Source organism: Capra hircus, chromosome 5 (genome assembly GCF_001704415.2).
Source record: "Capra hircus breed San Clemente chromosome 5, ASM170441v1, whole genome shotgun sequence".
Lineage (NCBI taxonomy): Eukaryota > Metazoa > Chordata > Mammalia > Artiodactyla > Bovidae > Capra > Capra hircus.
The window spans coordinates 90,464,099-90,470,791 of record NC_030812.1 but is presented as its reverse complement, the minus strand read 5'-3'; the positions used below and the strand labels follow the sequence as shown (position 1 = coordinate 90,470,791).

At 36.3% G+C, this 6,693-nt stretch overlaps 1 non-coding gene across 1 annotated transcript; it reads left to right on the top strand.

Annotated features, from left to right (window-relative positions):
• On the top strand, nt 6,091–6,162 carry TRNAE-UUC. Its single transcript has one exon. It is a non-coding gene; the product is annotated as a tRNA-Glu (tRNA).

The following is a 6,693-nucleotide window of genomic DNA, read 5'->3' as shown; positions in this document are numbered from 1 at the left end:
ATTTCCTCTTACCCAATTCCCTTGAAACTCATTTTGGGTCTAACTGTCAGAAAAAAAATGCATATGGAAGAAATCCAGCACAAATTTGGTCTGATTATCTAGCTGCCTTAAATTACATTTGAATCAATATGAGAAAATAACAGAAAAAGAGATAGATGGCCTTATGATGACCAATAAAGATAATTTCAGTATGTGTTAATATTTATTATCATGAAAACTTGCGATCATTTAATTAAGTTGCCTTATCTTTTGCCTTAAATTCTTAAAAAAAAACAACCATATTAATTCAGCCAAATAAGCACTTCAGAATTTTTAAAGTCTATTGATTTTTTTTTTCTTCTAAAATCTCAATAAGATTTGTCCCTAGAGAATTCTCTAAAAGGGCAAACGATGTCCTTGCAGCCTTGGCTCTTTCAGACTGTTGGCAGTTTAATGACTCACTGTACTTATAAATGTTCCTGATTAAGCTCTTTTCATTTTATTCTGTAATTTAGTTTATATCGTTACATTTCGCACGTAATTTCTCATTTCTGCTACTGGATTCACATATCATTCAATATCAACTTGTGCAGTTGACAGTCTCTTGTAAACATCAAGTGTGTTTTCTCTACTTGACCTTTGCTAACCTTCTGTAACAGACCTATTCTTTCAAATGGGCAGAAATGACTTTTTGTATGTAAGTTATCTATCACACAAGGTGAAAAATCATTTATCTTAAAATGAAACTTAATCTGTACAGACACTGATGTTGAGAAAAAGAACTAAAAGATGATGCTAGAAATTAATGATGTCCCTTGGGTTTAGTTTTATCCAGATCTTGAAAAAGATGTAACCCTGAAACAGCTGTTTGCTTACTAGGGTAGGAAAGTTTCCCACAGCAGGGCTTGATGCTTCACATCAGAAGATGTAGAACTGAGTGTTAAAATATAATTTGACACTGAAGCAGAAGTTCTACGACATAGGAAATTCCACCAAAAGTTGCCAGGCCAAAATATAATATTCCACAAGATAATTGGGTCTAGAATTCTTGAACCCTTGCTCCTAGTTTGAGAGTATAAAATAATCAAAAATGGAACATCACAAAATAAACTTTTTTGATGAGGGATTTTGCCTTCCCCCTTGCCAAAGGGGAGGTATGAGGTCCTTTCTCCATTTCAAGCCACAAAAGGAGACCTCCATGGAGGTTTCAGATAGAGACTATTCTTCCAGTTCTGCAGACATAGGTGAATGGGGCCCGACTAATGTCTGAGAAAGCCAACACTGCCTTTGAACTAGGAGTATGTCTCCTACCTGGAAAAATCCAGAGACCAAGGAAAAAGCAGATGGACTGTTTTGGGGCAGATTTAAGGAACGTCACTGCCATGAGATAGGTCTGCACTCTGAGGGCTTTCAGACATGAGTTGCACAAATGTTTTCCAGGGATAGGAATCTCATGTAATTGGGGAGCAGAAAGAAACCAGAGGTATAATTCCTGATACCCTGGTTGTCACAAACAGTCATGCACATCAGGGAACTTCAAGGGAGAAAGACAGCAAAAATCCCCATGAAGAACCCTGCAGAGAGTTGGCTTAAACCATCTGCCAGGGGTGGGAGGCTGGAAAGGATCCACGGACAGAGATTAACTAATCACATTTCCTCTCTTTCCACCCTCCTCTGTTGATCATGATGGAAGCCAAAATGTAAACCAGCTGTGGGAAATCTGGAATAGCACTGAGGCAAGAAAAACAAACCCTAAATTGAGTTTGATATTTTTATTTTTGTACAGAATTTGACTTTTCAACTACTAAATTAGGATAGCATCTACAAGTTAAAATGTCTTGAAAGACTTACCTATGAGCAAGTAGAAACACACACACACACACACACACACACACACACACACACACACACACACACCAAATAGGGGACCAATGAAAGCTTTTATAGGAGCTAAGGAGTAAAGAGTATTTACCCCAACTGAATACTTTTAAAGGGATTGTTGTTGTTTACTTGCTAAAGTCATGTCTAATTCAGCATACTAGGCTCCCCTGTCCTTCACTATCTCCCAGAATTTGCTCAAACGCATGTCCACTGAGTCAGTGATGCCATCCAACTATCTTATTCTCTGTCACCCCCTTCTCCTCTTGCCCTCAAACTTTCCCAGCATCAAGGTCTTTCCTGATGAGTCAGCTCTTTGCATTAGGTGTGGCGGGCAAAAACCTAGGGATATTATTATGTCATGAGATCTGCTGACTCACATGATTATGATATATTTTTTGAAGGGTTAAAGAAACGTACTTGGTGTGATTGAAAATATATCTCATTTCATTAAAAGTAATGACATTTTCTGTTTCTAAAATATGATACGAAAACATTAAATACTGTTATCAGAAGTTTCCTAAAATTATATTGAGTGAGTGAGTGAAGTCACTCAGTCGTGTCTGACTCTTTGCGACCGCATTGACTGAAGCCTGCCAGGCTTCTCCGTCCATGGGATTTTCCAGGCAACAGTACCAGAGTGGGTTGTCATTTCCTGCTCCAGGGGATCTTCCCGACCCAGGGATTGAACCCAGGTTTCCCACATTGCGGGCAGATGCTTTATCCTCTGAGGCACCACTTAATTTGGTAAATATCAGGCTTGAACTTAACTGGAGTTTCAATCTAGAACAAATAATATTAATTTGCTGTTTTTAAACTATTTTTTTCAACTATAAGCATTTGAAAAGGAAGAATAGGTCTTATATGTTTGTTCGCCATTGAGTTGGTGATACCATCCAACCATCTCATCCTCTGTCATCCCCATCTCCTCCTGCCTTCAATCTTTCCCAGCATCAGGGTCTTTTCCAATGAGTCAGTTCTTTCTCCAGTAGCATATTGGGCATCTACCAACCTGGGGAGTTTATCTTTCACTGTCATATTTTTTTTTGCCTTTTCATACTGTTCATGGGGTTCTCAAAACAAGAATACTGAAGTGGTTTGCCATTCCCTTCTCTAGCGGAACACGTTTTGTCAGAACTCTCCACCATGACCCATCTGTCTTCGTAGCCCTACATGGTATGGCTCATAGTTTCATTGAGTTAGACAAGGCTGTATTCCATGTCATCAGTTTAATTAGTCTTCTGTGATTGTGGTTTTCATTCTGTCTGCCCTCTGATGGAAATTGAGTTCTTTATTTTTTTTTGAATATTTTTAGAAATTCTATACATACTTTAGCTCTCCAGGGGATCTTCCCAACCCAGGGAATGAACCCAGGTCTCCCACATTGCAGACAGATTCTTTATCAGCTTAGTCCCCCCATTTAGGACTACCATGACACATGACAAAATGTATCACCTTTAAATATTTGGTGACTAATCCACTTGGGGGGTTTGAATAATTCAAATTATAAAATTAATAAACATTGATAAAAGTTATTTCACATTAATAAAGCTCATATTTCTAGCCAGTCAATGTGCTATGAAGGAACTTATTATTCTCTCCAATATCAAAAAAGAATAATCTAGCCTCAGAATGTTTGTCACTTACCCCAAATCACAGTAGCAGCAAAGCTAGAAGTGAAAATTGTCTTATCAACTCCAAAGGCTACACTTTTTCCACTACATTGTATCACCAGCTGAACCAAATAAATTCATATTTTCAAAATATAATTAATCCAATTCAAGTTCTTCATATACTACTGAAATAGGTCACTTTACAAAGTTCTGGTTTGCTTAGTTTGTTACAAAATCAGGAAAATTCTGGAATTTATTTATCTTGAAATATTTACAAAAGAGAGAAAGCATCCATTCTCTCACATTTGCATTCATTGATTCATCAGGCGTCTGTTGGCTGACTGTGCACTTCTCTAGACTCAGGAGGTTAATCTGTGAATAAGACAATGTCTCTATTTTATATAACTTACATTTATATGGGAGAAGAAGACAATAATCACAAACAAGTTTTCAGTAATATTAAAATTATTATTAAAAGCCTTCCATGTAACAGTATTTTCTAAAACAAAATAAATTTTAAATGCTTTGAAGTAGTTGTTAACATAAAGATTGAAACAAAAGTGCTCAACCATTGGCTAAATACATTTTAGCCTGACTGAGACGGCTTCTCTGATGGCTCAGTGGGTAAAGAATCCGCCTGCAATGCAGTTCTATCCCTGGATCAGGAAGATACTGTGGAGGGTCAAATGACAACCCTTCCCAGTATTCTTGCTTTACAAATCCCATGGACAGAGGAGCCTGGCGGGATACAGTCCAAAGGGTTGCAAAGAGTCGGACACAACTAAGCAACTAAGAATGCACGCATGCAAGAGAGGCAAGTACTGAAAAGCATTAATACTTCCCTATTATACAGATATACCCTTTAATATCTTTATCTTTAGCAGCAGTATCTGAAAACACCACAAGAGGGTGACATTACTCTTTAAAAATAAATCTTTGGTTCCAATAGCATAAACAGTCTTCAGTTTCTTAAAGCAAAAACTGAAATGTTCGCCTTGCTTTTGTTTTTCTTTCTTTCTTTTTGTTTTTAAGTGTTTTAAAAGCACATGTGAGATTCCTAGAATATATAACTGTGGAAATCACATAAAAGAGTGATTTTCCAAGTTCATATATTACAATCTATGACATATTTTCAAATAGCAGGGTGAATAAATGAATCAACTAGAGCTTTGGCAAATATTGATATCTCACTCTTAAAATTCCTGACCCAAAATTACTGTGGCTCATCTGTTATGTTTACACACAAATTTTTTTGTGTGTGGAACTTCACCATTTGGACTTCCCTTGGCTGTCCTTGATAACAATTTGCAGAATGATTTTATATATCAGAATAACTTAGAATATCTTGATATCAAAAGAGACTGCACTGATGATTCCAACTATATTAAAGAGATGACTTGTTTCAGGCTTATATTTATAAGTGTCAAATGCTTAGAATTTAAACTAGTAAAACATTCTAAAGTAATTATGTATGTCTTCTGAATTTATCAGATTTTTTATTTTCCCTGGTTATCAGATGTCTTGTTGTTAACTCTACATTCTAACACTCCTCACAATTTCCTCCAAATCATGGGAGACTCTGTTTCCAGTGTATTCTTAGGTAAAGATCTGACAATAAGAGATTCTCACTTGAGATCTGAAAAGCAGAAGAAAAGGAAAAGCCTTTATTTTCTGATGGCAGTTGCAACAGAAATGTAAGTAAGCAGTAGAGAAGGGGTTTGCAGAGACTTCTAAAATGATATGCTGTAAAAACCATCTGTCTCAGAGTTATAAGCATGTGGAATGGGTAGTTTTCCTGATGTCATTCAAGGTGATAATATCTAAGTGATCTTTTGCAAATACCCATTTGAAGGTTGTAGGCAGCTGAGATCATTGACTGCAATGTAATTTTTTAACCTCTAGTGGCATTTTTTCAGACCTTCACTTCCAGTCCATGTCAATGGATGTATAAACTTACAATTCCTTCATTAAAACTAGTATCTCTTGGAATACATAGAGTGGCCATGGCTTTCCTGACTTGACCAAAACTAATGTGCTCAGAGGGCTTCCCAGGTGGTGCTAGTGGTAAAGAACCCAGCTGCCAATGCAGGAGAGGTAAAAAATGCGGTTTCACTCCCTGGGTCAGGAAGATACCCTGTAGGAGGGCATAGCAACCTACTCCAGTACGTTCGATGCCATGGACCCAGAAGCTTGGTAGGCTACAGTGCAAGGGGTCGCAAAGAATCAGATACATCTGAAGCAACATAGCACACACGCTATACATGCATGGTACGTATATTAGAGAATTTTCTTTTAACTTTTTTAATCTTTAATTTCTTTTGACAATGTTTTATAGTTTAAAGGATGTAATCTTTTAACTTTTGTTAAATTTACTTCTAAGGTTTTTTTAATATAAATTTATTTATTTATTTTAATTAGAGGCTAATTACTTTACAATATTGTATTGGTTTTGCCACACATCAACATGAATCTCAGACAGAGTTGTGTATTTCAGCACTGCAAGGATTTCCCTAATAAACTGCATTTTCCAATGATATGGTGCTAGACTATGAAAATAGAATTGAAATTTTTTCTGATATCCAGAAACTGCTATGAATTAAAATAATCATCTTTAGTGAATTCCTTGGTGGTTCAGTGGTTAGGACTCAGCACTTTCACTACTGTGGCCTGGGTTCAATTCCTGGTTGGGGAACCAAGATCCCACAAGGCATACTGTGTGGCAGAAAAGAAAGAAATCATCTTTAGTCTATATACAAAGGCATATGTTTTCAAACTATTGATCATATTATTTTTGTCTGATCCTTATATGTCTGTTTTATAAATTTCTTTTTCCTGCCTTATTTTATCAGCCAGCCCAGTGAACAGAAGTGATGGCTCCTTTATTCATTCACAATATTAGAGAGAAAGCTATCAATTATCAAGACCAGCTGTGAGATGAGCAGTAGGTTTTCACATATGCATACTATATATTAGGGAAGTTTCTCTATGCTTTTACTTTACTAGGAAGTTTTATCACGCATAGATATTGCATTTTTCTAAATGTTTTTATGCATCTGTTCAAACAATCAAATAAGTTTCCCTTTATTCTACTAATGTGGTGAATCAAAGAACGTGTTTGATCAAAGAATGTAAAAAAAATCCTTGAATTCTTAATATAAGCTCAACTTTCTCATGACATATGCTTTTTATACACAGCTTGATCGAGTATTTTAATATTTTTTCT